General features: G+C 30.4%; 1 protein-coding gene across 1 annotated transcript in view; it reads left to right on the forward strand.

Moving 5' to 3' along the window:
- Positions 1-2,670: 2,670 nt before the first annotated feature.
- LOC123261367 (homeobox protein abdominal-A homolog) overlaps positions 2,671-14,978 on the forward strand; it is a 226,508-nt gene continuing 214,200 nt past the window's right edge. The window contains exon 1 of the transcript XR_006508674.1: positions 2,671-3,584. The gene's annotated coding sequence lies outside the window, so the exon portion shown is untranslated. The remainder of the gene's footprint in view (positions 3,585-14,978) is intronic.

A 14,978-nucleotide genomic window follows, 5' to 3' on the forward strand; every position in this document is an offset into this window, starting at 1 on the left:
GATCGCACACATTATCCACAGTATCCGCGTATTTAATATATTCTAAGGCATAAATTGAAGAGTATATGGGAGCATTATCTGAAGAGGATGAAGATGAAACGAGAGAAGGTGGAGCAGTCCATGAAAAGAAGGATGGGTAGAACCGCCTGAAATATTTTCACCAGCCATCCAAATCGTCCCTCTGAACTCTTTTGACCTGACTTTCGGCTCCAATCCCACTTAGACTCTTATTTCATTTGTACTGGGTTCTATTCGGCTAAAAAACTTTTCTGATCTCAAAGATATCTCATACATACTTATACTCATTATATATATAGTAACTCAAGATGGTTTATTTGTCACGGTATTTTTTTTTAGCTTCATCTTTTCCCACAAAAATAAGAAGACAACTATCGTGATCTTCTTTAATAAAATTTTATACTATTTTTTTTTTTCGACAAAATATTAAATTAAGATATTTAAACTTATGATCATTTCATTTTTGATTAAAAAAATTATTTATCGATGTTTTGGCTTGCATAGTAGTGATAAAAACTTTTAAGCAAGATAAAAAAAAAAAACGTAAAGGAATGCGAAAAATTTATTTAGTGAAGTAATCTTCAAATGAGGTGAATAAATAAAATATAATTTTGGATTAACGTCAATGAATAACATAAACTTTTGAAGACTAATATGGATATTTATAATACAGATCGTCTTTTGAATAAGAACAGTAAATAAATATTGAGAAACTTTTAAATCGAAAATTTTTTATAAATTTAAATAGCGACTCATACATATTTGTAAACCATTACTGACTAATTTTTAGTAGTAATTATAAAAATTTAAAATTTAATTTGCATGGACATTTTTTCTCGTAATAATTTTGACACTTAAGAAATAAATTTTTTTTAGATTAAAAAAAAACTAATCGAATCGAACAGTTAAAATTAAAAAAAAAAATTTTTTTTAATTGTACAAAAACACTTTTCACGTATAAAAGAACGTAGTTGATTTTTTAGAATATAATGTAAATTTTAATAGTTAGACGCCCCAAGCAAAAAACTAGAAAAATTAGTTTCAAAATAAGCTATTTATCTATAAACTCGGTGAAAAATACATTTCAAAAATGTAAAAATCAGTACTTATAATTGTTTTTTATGAAAATGTTATTTGAAACCGTAATTTTTCCAGTTTTTGATCGAGGCATCTAATTATTAAAATTTACATTGTCAATTAAAAATTTAACTATTTCTTTTTCCATGCCAAGAAAACCAATGAAACCAAGAGAATCAAAACTTAAAATTTTTTAAACCCAAATTGAAGAATGGTTCATATACATCAACACCATTTAAGCAACTTGAACAAATTTAAATATTAAGTAATAAGTTGATCAATACTTTTTAATGAAATAAATAAATTAGAAGCACATTAAATGATATTTTTAAATAATTCATTTTTGTTGAGTAATCCAAGAGGTCTCCTGTACTTTTATAATAATTTCAGACATTTTTGAAAGTACAGAAAAGTATCATCTATTTATAGAATAAAATTGTTATTAAAGAAAATGTTAAACAGTTTGACATCAAATATATATTACTGTTGAACTTTATATCCACTAAATTGGTTAAACGAACTGTTTAATAGGTTTTATGACAAATTAAATTTTATTATGACAATTGCCTGATTTATCTTGCAAGGCTCTTTAGCAATAAATCTTATAACTTACAACAATTATAAATCTGAAAAATTTTAATTTACATTATACTCTTGCTATTTTAATTTACATCTTTATAAAATAATTGTAAAAAATTTCTATACTATTAAACTTTACAAAAATTATGCGCCCTCTTGGTTTTAGAAAAATTAAAAAGATATCGGTATAATATTTAAAAATTTTTTTACTATTTGAGACTTGATATAAAAAAAAAAAAAGTGGTTGTCTCATTTTATTGATTTTCCAGGGAATTGAAAGTTGAATAAAAAAAACTGTTGCAAATTTAATTCAAACTAATGGTGGAGGGCGCCACCATACAGCAGCTAAAATTGCGCGAAGCTGAAACTCGTTCTTTTCATAAATTCATGTCTAACAACACAACTGAAAGTTATTCCCTGACGTCGGCGATCCAAAAATTAAATCAATTTTCAAAAAATCAAATATTACCTGCTTAAAAAAAAAATCACAAAAAATTTCCAAATTTTTTTTTCAATAAATTAACCATAAAAAATGATCAATGTTCACCAATGTACCGATAGTAATTAAATTGATGAAGACATTTACATATAACTGTAAAAAGGAGCTAAAAAAGGACTAGCATGAATTTCCGAAGGGTGAAAGTGCGCTAGGGCGCGGTCTTAGGGCCTGGGAGGAATATCAGGAAAGGGAGAGGTCGCGACGATTAACAGCCTCGGTGGTAGCACCAGCAGGAGCAGGAGCAGCATCAGCATCAGCAGCCGTCTGGAGCATAGAAGGGAGTGAGAATGAAAGACAGGAGACAAAAGCAACCCAGAGAGTTGAAATGAAAAAGAAAGAGATAGATGGTGTGTCGCCGTAGTATCAGCGGGAGAAACATCAACGTGGTGGTAAATACGTCGGCGGAGGGGGTGGGTGTTCGCAAAGTGTCCCTAAAACTTTTACAATCGTTGGCTCGTTCGTCCGCTTGGTTCTCGGTTCGCTAGGGCTATGCTTGATGGCGTATCTTCCAATGTGAGTTGCCCATAACACTAAGATGTACGACTGCGCCGGTAGGGGTCTGGCCTCTTACTCACTTACTACCTTATAGTATAGCAAACCCGTCGCGTATGGTACCCAACGCGAACGTTACCATCCTCATCTTTTAAAAGATACAACCACGGATTTTCATATATTACTTAATCTCTAAATTCGCTTCGCGACAACCAACAGACTCCTACAGTCCGGGCCTTAACGCTTACTCAGTGAATTCGTGACGTGACGTGACGTTTCCCTGTGCCGTAGATACGCTTAGTTCGACGGGTAATCGTTAATGTTAATGTTAATTAAATGGTTAAGTCAACTCACTAAATGTTTGTTAACGGAACCGAGTCACGAGATCTCGTCATTGTAATCGTGAGTAGAGAGTTGGAGTTCGTACTTAACTGTCTTGCACTAGACTCCCGCTCCCAAAGGAGTTCCGGCAAGCTGGGAGGGAGAGGGAGCGAGAAACAAAACAGAAAGAGAGACCGACTGAGAGAGAAAGAGATACCATGAAAGAAAGAGAGAGAGAGAAAGTAAGAACAAGCGAATGTTGTATTGACTGTAAATAGATGTATGCATGTATATGTGTGTGTGTGTGTGAGCATGTGAGAGAGAAGTGAAGAAAAGGTTACTTTTTTAACGCAATGTAGAGTACACGTGTTTTCCAGCGTTAACTCACAATTATCCAGATTAAGATCTTTTGTCAATTAATTGTGATTTTAAGTTTACCCGGTCTATTTAGTGAATGCGTGTGATCGATTAATCTGAGGTTAGGTACGCTTTTGTTTTGTTCTGTGATTTTTATGTTTTCTTTATTGTTTGTATTGTAGTAAGTGTTTATTGAATTATATGAAGATATTGCAGAAATGAGCAACAAAAGATGATTGAGGTAAGTGTTTATTGATGATAATTTTTCTTTTTTTTTTCTTTTTATAATTAGAGGTTATTGAAGAGATCATAGTGAAGTTATTTAATAATATGTAACATTATTTAAGGTGTTACATTAATATATAGCAATTTAAAAAGTCATGAGCGTACAAAAATTTGAATAATTTTGAATGGTTTTAGAAAAAAAAAATAAATTGTTCCCAATTTATGAATAGGACTAAATGAACAATATGAAAATAGCACTTAAATCTTTTACAAAACAATAATTATTTAAAATTTCATAATTTAACATAACTTTTTTAATTTTAATTGTCATTGTAAATTTATATGCTCGTTTCTTATACTACCCTATTTTTACTACAAGACTCATTGTGTTTATTTAAAATTTTTACACAACGTTTTTTGGTTTTCCAGCACCGAGTCCAAAAAACGATCGAAATATTAATTAAAACTCAGTACCATATAATTTTTTACAGTAAAAATTCAATTAGATTATATAAATTAAAGTAAGTGTTGGTATTAACTTTACAGAGTGTTTCACGTGTTATAATTGCTTTACTAATTGCATCTGATAAAGATAATAGCATGTTGTCTATTTGCACTTCACAACTGATCCAAATAACTCTTGGTTGCAAAGTGAGCTAATATGAATTAGATTGTTGATTATATTTTTAAGATAAAAAATTTTATGGTCAGGAGTTTTATGATGCGAGAGGAGTCCTCCCCATATTTATTTGATTACTGATTACAATTGTGATAAGCTCTTTATATTACTGCTACTGTTGACTTTTGACTTTGTTATGAAGACTATAATTTAATGACCATAAGTTAATATTATTATATCTTTTGATCTGAGCCTAAAATAATATTTAGTGAAAGTTATCCGAGCAACAGTTTGTCTGTTTGTTTTTTGACAAGTGTATAAAGTTATCACCAGCTGTTATTAAAAGTACAAAGTAAACTTATGACTGACTAATGAAAGAAATATCTTTTAGTACTTTCATTAGTAAGAAATGATGAGTTAATAGATTTACTCTTATGAGTTTTTCGGCTGTCTGTTTAAACTATTTGCATGTCAAATAAAATACTTAACGATGGAAACATAAAATAACAAAATCTTCACGTTGTAATTGGAGGAGTTTATAAAATTTATTGGTCTCAAAGTATGGGGGCTTAATAAATGAAATGCTAATTGATTAATAATATAATGTGCGTTGTCTTGGGAAGCAAGTAATTTTGTAAAAATTTCATTAGAATGTCATTGGGATGAGTATGATGTGAGTAAGAAAGAAAAGGTCCAAAAGTAACTTTAGATTCAGTTAAAGAGTAGGGATTCAAAAGTATCGATTGGTCTGAAGATCGTAAAAAAGCTAAAGGCCGCCCATCGTTGAGATACTAGTGACTATCGCAACGATGCCAGATGTGTATCTATCTGCACTGTATTATCTCTTAATATCTGCAGCCGCATGCGCAAATGTATCTTTTCTTACATAGCAGTTATTTTTATTTTTAACATTCTTGAAAGTTACTTACAATTAATATAAACAATTTCATTCTTCGATGAATATACTGAGAAACGTTAGTAATTTATGTTAATTTTTTTTTATTACTCACAACTAAGGAATTTCATCTTCGTCACCTTGAATCTAATAATACACGGTATTATTAGAACTAATTTGACTTCATAAAAAGTAAATTAATTATTGACTTGGATCAAATAATTTTTTTTAATAATTTGTCGATATTTACCTATAAATTTATATTATTACAACGCTGACAATAATTTATTATTTTATGATTCCTATACATTAAACTTACTCATGTTACATGTATATTGTGTAATTTTGTGTAGTTTTGTTTTACACTGGAAAAAAAATTAACTTGAATCAAGAGAAAAATTCTTGAATCAAGAAAATAATTTAGAAGAGTTTAATTGTCTTGGATCAAGACGGAAAATTCTTCAATCAAGTCAAATTTAATTAAACCAAGAAAAGTTTCTTAATTTAAGAATTTTTCTACTCAAATCAAGAGAATTAAATTCTTTACAATTATTAACTTAATTGAAGTAAATTTCTTTTTTCTGTGTATACTTATGAAAAAAACGATATATTATTGATAAAAAAAATTGAAGATCAAAATTTTTCAATTTTTTTAACCAGATTCTTTTTTTAAGATCTCTAAAAAGCTCAAAAAAAAATTGTAGTTTTCATTTTAAAAATCATCAGCGTTTTTATATCAAAATAAAATTTACAAAAAATTGCGGTAAAAATTTTTCTTCAACAGATTATTCTTCACTCATGTATTCAGATCATACCTAAATTCTTTAACTTCTTAATATTTATATTTAATAGATTGAAATAATTTTTTTGCTCGTTTAAAATGAGCCGCGCGCGCACGCAAGCCAAATCACCCGTTTTCGGCCCAATTTTCACTTCATTTAAAATGATAAATATTGGTAGTACAATTCCGAATATATGAAATTTTTAACTTCCCGCTAAGAAAATTGAAAATTTTAAAAAATCGGGAAGTTATTGGTTTTACCCCGTTTTTCGAAAATCGAGTTCTCATCAGATCTTGACTTTTTGAAGTCTTAGGAAGCTTCCCTGATTGTTTTCGCGATGATGTCCGTATGTCTGTGTGTGTGTGTGTGTGTGTGTGTGTGTGTGTGTGTGTGTGTGTGTGTGTGTGTGTGTGTGTGTGTGTGTGTGTGTGTGTGTGTGTGTGTGTGTGTGTGTGTGTGTGTGTGTGTGTGTGTGTGTGTGTGTGTGCGTGTGTGACCCTCTTATAACTTTTGAACGGCTTGACCGATTTAATCGCGGTTGGTGCCATTAAAAAAGCTTGACCAAACTTAAATTTTGAATACTATTTGGACCGATTCGAACCAGTAGATTTTGAGAAATCTCAAAAAAACTACAAAAAAATATTTTTTGAAATGAGGTTTTTTTGGAATTACTTTTAAATGGCTTCACCGATCAATTCCAAAATCTAATAAACTCTTAAGATCAAAAAACCACGTCGATCGCCGCAAGCCCGGTCAAAATCAGTTGATTCGTTCGTAAGTTATCGTTGTCGAAAGAAAACCGAAAAAATTGTTTTTTCGGAATTATTTTAAAATTCCTGGCTCGATCGATTTAAACTTGAAAATTTTTCATGGAGCTTCAAAAACTGTGTCGAATGCCGCCAACCGCGTGAAAATCGGTTCAATCATTCAAAAGTTATTGCCGTTTGAAAATTCAAAAAATTGTGTTTTATTAAACTGCTATTAGAGTTTTGAGCTCGAAGAGCTCAAAAACGTAATGTATAGTTTTGAGCGCTTAAGAACAAAATGAGCGGGAAGTTGCAGGGATGGCCTTTAGGGTCAACCGTCATCCTAATTTTTTTTACAAAAATTTGGTGCAATAGTTACTGAAATATTCGCCAAAAATCAAACCCTTCTGTTTTATTATACTGCATATAATTATTGCAATTTTTTTGACCAGAAGTTTTTTATTTCCAAAAAGTTTCTAAATGTCATTTTGAATCGAATGACATTATAATTTTTAGTTACCACAAAAAATATTCGATCAAAAAGCACTTGTTTACTAACATGATAGTTCCTTAGTTTTAGAAGTAAATTTTATGAAAAACCTAATCAGATTTATTAGAATGAAGAATCATCGTTGATATACAAGTTGTCATTCACATGAATATTTACCATCGAATTGATCTTATTGCAAGAACAAACGCTTTCACTTCTAACAGCATTCAGTAGCCGCCTTCCGTCTGGAACCAACAATTTTTTTTTCTTAACCAGGACAAATGTAACAACCAATTTACCATGTTAAAGTGTTAGTTTCTAAACCACTTTCTCTTCCAGATATTGAAAATTTTTTTTATCAACCTTTATGCATTGACCCTTGTTTAATCCCCAAGAATACCTGACTAATTTTTGAAACCAAAATAAATATACCCGCAGTGGTCGCCGGTCCCTTTTCGTCAAGCATTATAAAAGGGCTGCCGGTCGAGAAAACATATTTTTTTTTGCATTCTTAAAGTTTGTTTACCGATGGGATTTCTTGAGTGAAAGTAGGTCGGGTAATAGCATTCAAAAATTTTTCATTTTCTTAAAGGTTTTTCGAGATAAAATTTTATTTGTTACCCCTTAAATTAGTTGCAGCCTTTTTAAAAAAAAATTATTTAAGCATACTTGGAATAAAAACATTTTGAGAATATTTAATGCATGGCTGATTTACTTGTTGAAAAATTAACTTTTATTGTATCAGACAAATCGAATCAAGCACATCACATGTAATTGAAAAAGATTGTGTTTATAATAAATTTCTTGGTAATGATTCTTGAAAATAAAGTTGATCATACTTATTAATAAAACGTTTGAAAGTATGCTTTGATTTACCGCATCTAAACATGCAAGCAATATTTATAAATCACTCAAACAAACAAACAAAAAAATATCCATGGACATTGAACTTGATCTGAGACTCACATCAGTCTCATTAAGTTTATCACGTCCTTGTGTGTAGATATTTATGCGTGCACATAATAGCTTTATGGTACCAATCAACAAGTGACACTTTAATATACGACTAAAATAATTCGCGTAAATCATTTATACAAAGATAATACGGTTAATCTTATACTAAGAAAAGTTTTAGCCAGGATAAATCTAGAGAATTGATACAAAGTGTTACAATTTAATATCAATAAAGTATAAAAAGTTACAAAGTTGGGCGAAATTACTTCAATACAAAGAGATTTCTTAAATTATTCTATTGCCGCTACACAACAAAAGTTTATTACTTGATTGTTGATGCGTTTTTCGTTCTCTTGATTGTATCTCTTATCCTGGGCGGGATCCACTGATGTGATCACAATTCCAAAGGATTTATGTCTTTATCACAGGTATTTCTTATGCAAATCAGGATTCTCGCGACAGGACACTCCCTGATGTGGATACATAACCAGTGTTTAAAGTACCATGAATTTCATTACGAAGAGCTGAGGAAATCAAGGATGAGACAATGTACAGACTCCTGCTGACTGGAATTTCCAGTTAAGAGTCTTGGACACTTTCAACGTAAGAGGACCAACTGTTACTTTTCAAGAATATTTGAATAATGTAATAATCTGCAGATGGACCCTAAAAAAATAAGATGTCATTTAATTGGTTTGTAACAGCGTACATTTCGTCCTACAATTCAATTACTGGATCCATAAATGTGCCCGCGTTGAAAAGAACAGTGCGCATGTTACATCTCTGTAAGTGACCTTTTCCTCTGTCGCATCTCTACCAGATATGGAGAAGAAGCTGGAGAGGGAAAGATTCCGATTCTACCCTAGTGCAGGCATCCTCCCTGCACAAGGATGGGTCTATGGTATATAGTATGGAGCACCTTTACAGACTCACACGTGGACTTAGGACAGTGTAGATCACACTGAGAACATGAAAGAAGGGTTTTAGTGCATATAAGACTTGTTCGATACATGGAAACAGAAAGACTCCCATTTCATGATGGGTCCACCAATACAGCAGCCGCGAGAAAGCTTACGCGGGGGTTGTAACACAGTTGACTCGTTGTTTTATGATGTATTCCATCTCTGCATGAGCATGATATGAGGGGAAGTAGACTCTTGTTTCGTGTGTAATGCCTTCATGGACAATCTACATGTACAAAGGGATCAGGATGTGTTTTGGTCGAACGCAAGCGCGGTGAGGTGATACGTATGGAGCACATGGTAGCTCCCAACTCCCAACACTGTTCTGCGATATTCCAACACCTTCAGCTTTTCCGCGAGCCTCTGCCTATGCTGCCAGGGTGAAACTCGTAAATAATCATGGATCTTCCTCAAGTCCTGGCGGCGCTGCCACGGACTGGGATACATTTATCCAACCAAGACTGCACCAGTCCTGACCTACCGCTCGATGCACCAGCTGCTTTTTACGAAAGGTGAATCTAGCTGAGATGCTAGCTAAGTGAGTTTTGATACTTTGTATATTCAAAAAGTGTTCATTTACTCAACTGATGTTTGATAGTGTCTAATAATTATCATGGACGTTGTGGTACGAACGTCATCCTTGGGACCGCGTGCACTTGAGCATGCTTCAACATGGCCACCGCAAGATATCCTCGTTTACCGCATTCCACTTATGGTAAGTCCACTTATATACATGAAACATCCCATGCCCGCTCAATGATCCTCCAATCCGGCTGTTACTTGGTTTGCTTGAGTTCTTAATTTTTTTTGTCGTTAAAGAAATCTCCATTTTTATTCAGTTCTGAGATTCTTATCTCTATATACGTTTTCCGGTGATAAATTTTCAACGAATAAGAGTTTCTCTTTCGTTTAAGTTTTAAAGAATAATAATCATTATCAAGTTTTATGGGTTCTCTGTGTGTATGAAGTTTGATCAAACAATTATTAAAAATTGTTTGTTTTTAAGGAACCCAGAAATATGTTTTTTTTTTCGGTCTTATTATTTTTATCATAAGTTACACGGTTTTTGACACTGTTACAATTTTTTTTTAATTAATGCAGAATAGGTAAGAAATGTTTCTTTTATTTCAAGGTTCTTGTAATTTTATTTTTTTAACTTTTATGTAGTTAGTAAATTTTTGAAACTGTGATAACATTTTTAGATTGGCATTTAAAATATCAATTAAATTTTATTTATATTAGTTTGCATTACTATTAGTTTAATTATGATAAATTCCATCAAAATAAATTATTATTTTTTTGAAATAAGGAAGAAAAAAGGTCCCACGATAAGAGTATTTTAAATCTTTCAAATATTTATTGTATTTTTTTACCACAAATTTGTATTAATTATTAATTTTTGGCAAAAAAATGATTCAATTTAATTAAATAATAGTATGGCTTTTATCAATCACAGTTGTTGGGCTAAATGGATATTTAAGAGATGAAGATGGAGGGAGGGGAAATTAGTCCCTAAAGTGAACTAGGGGAAAATGCGGTTACCTGATTTTGCGCTGTTCGTCTTACTAATACTAGTGTATTTGGTGAATAAAAATAAAACTTCAAGAGATCCATTTTGCCCCCTATTCTATATTTCATCATAAATATTTTTAAGTAAATCCACAACAAGTTTTATATATTTTCTACAAATTTTTATTTTCTATTATGTGCGATGCATAATTGGAAATTTTCTATTAAGCTAATTGTTTTCCGAATTTTTGAAAATTTATAATTGCTATTACTAATTGAAAAGTTTTCGATAATTCAAAATAAAATTATAAATGAACCTTCTGAAGTCCCGCAAGGTGGCGTATATTCGTGAATTTTGTTCACTTGAAGAAAGGTATGTTAAAGTCTTTAAAATAAATATTGGCGTCTTTTAGTAGCTGTAATTAATTAAGAATGATTATGACACCGTCGGCTGGACAACGAAATTCGAGAAAATAAAAATTCAGATAAAACTTTCAGACGGTTAAAGAAATTAGTATCTGTTAAAACAAATAAGCTCTGGAAATATAAAATTTTGGAAAAATATTATGTTTCTGGGTCACCATATGCTAGAAGACCAAGAAACTCAATGCGATACTTGAACATCATGTTGTATTATACCAACAATAATCGAAAAAAATTTCTTATTCAATAAATTAATTTTTAAAAAAAGCTTCTCTGAGTTATCTAATTTTTATCTAAATTGTAGCATTTCACGTAGTTTTCTTAACTTCCCGCTAAGAAAGTTGAAAATTTTCAAAAGTTGGCAAGTTATTGGTTTACCCCGTTTTTCGAAAATCGAGTTTTCAACGGATATTGAAGTTTTGAGGTCCTATAGGAGACTGCCCCGAATGTTTCCGCGACTATGTCCGTAAGTCTGTGTGTGTGTGTTTTAAACAATTTCATACAAGAATTCCAAACTAGTGGCGTTTTAAAGAATTCCATCATACTTAGATTTCCTGTAATTTTGAATCGGTTTAGATCAGTAGATTTCGAGAAATTCCAAAAAAAATCTAAAATAAAATTTTTTTTCAAAAGCGGTTTTTTTGGAATAACTTTTAAACGGCTTTACTGATCAATTCAAAAACTAATTGGCTCTTAACCTCGAAAACCACGTCGATCGCCGCCAGTCCGGTAAAAATCGGTTGATTCGTTCGTGAGTTATCGTTATTGAAATGACAATAAAATTATTTTTTTTGAGCTCAAAGAGCTCAAAAACGTTATAAGTGCAATTTTGAGCGCTTGTATGGAATTAGCGAGAAGTTGCAGGGATGGCCTATAGAGTTAACCATTTTCCTAATTTTTTTACTTAAAAAGTTATGGGATGCAGTTTAAAAAATCAATAGGTTGATCAATATCAAAATCATAGTGCAAAAACGCGAAAAACAATTTTTGTCTTATTTTTTTTAATGATTTAGCGGTTATTTGATCTATTAACTTCAAAATGTAATAATCTTTAAAAATGTTAATAGACTCTATATAGTTCGTTTTTGATAGCAATAATCTAAGATTTTTTCATGTATGAACGGATTCAACATAAAATATTGATAATAGTATTCAATAAAATTGCACGAATACATAAACGAAAATATAAAATCAACAAAACAAGTGTTTCAATAAATACCAATAGAAAAAATTATTAAATTACCCTTTACATAGTACTTTATTACTCGATGAACCGTTCTGCGCTGGAAAACTTTGGACTATTTCTCGCCACCTATCTATTATCGCGAAACTATTTATCAAACATATCTATAAAACGTGTGATGAAGTGTATATGAATTAGACAAGACTTTTTAAATTACAAATGTAAATTTTATTTTTATTTAAATCGATCTATTTTTATACGTTTTCTCAATTCAAAAATATTTATTATTATTTAAAATTTTTTTCAATTCCATCGCATAGAACGGAATCTGTAGATGAATAGCGTACATGCTGTAATTAACTACTTATCTAAACAGCAAGAACAAGAGTAAATATGACCCATCCGTTGTAAACACGTTTGATCATAAATCATTGTATAGACAGTCACGACACAGTTAGGCTCATATGAGTATGTAGCAGTAGAAATAATAGGTATCCAATGATGAAGTAGGTATTTTTCCTGTTAGTTTCTATGGCACGCAAATCATTGTAGTAAGTTTATCATGTATCATCAAAACTAAAATAACCAAGATAATAAATTGTACAGAAATAACGCGGTAGTAAAATATGCAATTTAGTTGGTAAACTATTGTAATGATAGTAAGTAAACACTCATCCAAGTAATTCTAGTCATAAGTTATAAGTATATATACAAAATTATATAATGTTAAAATATACAAAGTGTCATTGTCTTCAATTGTTGTTTGTATAAATTGATTCTGCAGGGGTAGGATATTATTCTGCAAATAGACATAACTGCCCATTCTTATGTTTGCACACCTTAAACGCAAACCGTTTGAACTTACTTAGCTCCGTGGCTTGAAAATTTTTTATTTATACCCGACTAGAAATTTTAATGTAAGACCTATTGGGTCCTCATTGGGTTGCCCAATAGGGACCACACATAGGGATGTAAGGCAAAGCCCTATGTGGCCCTCATTGGGTAATCCCTCTTGGGTCCTAATAGGGAAATCCCCATCAGAACCCCATCTAAATTTTGAAAGAAAAAATATTAAAATTTTCGAAAAAATTAAAAATAATTCAGGATTAGATACTCATATCATATTAGAACTCATTAGTGAATTTAATCTCGGATTGAAATGGAATTATTGATTGAAAAAATCCTTGGCGTTAGTTGGGCTCGAACTTGCGTCTTTTAGGTCCTCAGTCGTTTACGTTACCGCTGGTCCAATCAGAAGTACTATTAAAGTGGATTCTTATTTCGTATACATTAACTTAAGCGGTTTAGTGATACATTATTCATGTTATACTGAAAATTTAAGAAATTATTTTTTTTTATTTATTTACTTTACTGACTTAAAAATACAATTTTTGTAGAAATTAAATAGAAAATTGAAACATTAAAAAAAAAAAAGTTTACTGAAAAATGTAAAAAAATTGAAAGAATCAAAAATAAAATTCCTTAAAACTGTCCGATTGATTTGGAATCCTGCTTAAATTAGCAAAAAAATTTTTTCTAGAAAATTAAAATTTTTTTGAAGTGCAATTTTTTTTTTTAATTTTCGGTAATTATTTACAAGTAGGGTCAACCCCATATTGGGTCATAACTAGGTGAAAAATTACATTTTCGATTTTTTTTTATTCTGCTTGTTTTTACAGCGCATTTATGATGAAAAAATGTCGTGAAAGAAAAAAATAAAGGTTTCGATAGCTTTTTTGCCTTTGATATTTAGAAAAAATTTTGGCTTTCATGTTTTTGGATGAAATTTCTATTTTTTCTTTTTTTGATGTTTTTGATTTTTTTTTTAAGTACATAAAAAAACGAACAATTTAAAAAACAATTGTTCAATTTGATAAAAAAAAAAAAATTTAACACAGCTTTGCTTGGGTTGACCTCACTTGTTAGTAATTACCAAATTTTCCTATATGGATAAAAATTTCATTATCAAAAATTTTAATTATTTTTACAACATAAATTCTTTTGCAAATGTGAATCTTCTCAAAAGTTGGATATTCTTCAAAAATTGAATTTTTACATATTGATAATAAAAATTTTTTTCAATTAAAATTTTTTTTGTAGTGAGAAGAAAAAATTTCACGTATGAATCTTGTTTTAACAACATAAAAGTGTATTTTAGTCGAACAACTTAGTATTTGGATTTAATCTGAAATTGATCCCAAATTAATCTGGGATGACTCTGCTAAAAAAAAACTCCGGATTCACTCCGTGCGCGAATTGCTTAATTACTTCACTCCGAAACTCTGAGTAATGGGATTAAATTTCAATTCGGATTAAAATTTTCTTCGAATTCATCCCAATTTGTTACAATTTATTTTTAATCTCGTAAAACTAAATTTTTCAAAATATAAAGTTATGTAAAATTTTAAAAAGCTTAACTAAATTTTATTGTTTTTATTTAACAATATTGAATGAATTTTTTTCCTAATTCTTTTCTATACTTAACGACTAATTTTTATTTGTATTTCTAATTAATTTACAGCAAATATATGCTAATAATATAAGCTCACATAATGCATTTGCAAGTGATGAATTGAAAAACTGATAGTTTTTCATTTTTACCCTAGATATTCCTACTTTGGTCTCATATGAATCTCAACTAGAAAAAAATTCCTAAAAATTTTGTTATTTTACATTGAGCATTCCCACTTTGGTCCCACATGAATCCCAACTAGAAAAAATATGCAAAAAATTTTTTATTTTCATGTTGGGTATTCCCATTTAGATCCCACATAAATCCCAATTAGAAAAAAAGTTCTAAAAATTTTTTAATTTCACATTAGACATTCCCACTTTGGTCCCACATGA

This window comes from Cotesia glomerata, linkage group LG1 (assembly GCF_020080835.1).
Source record: "Cotesia glomerata isolate CgM1 linkage group LG1, MPM_Cglom_v2.3, whole genome shotgun sequence".
Taxonomy (NCBI): domain Eukaryota; kingdom Metazoa; phylum Arthropoda; class Insecta; order Hymenoptera; family Braconidae; genus Cotesia; species Cotesia glomerata.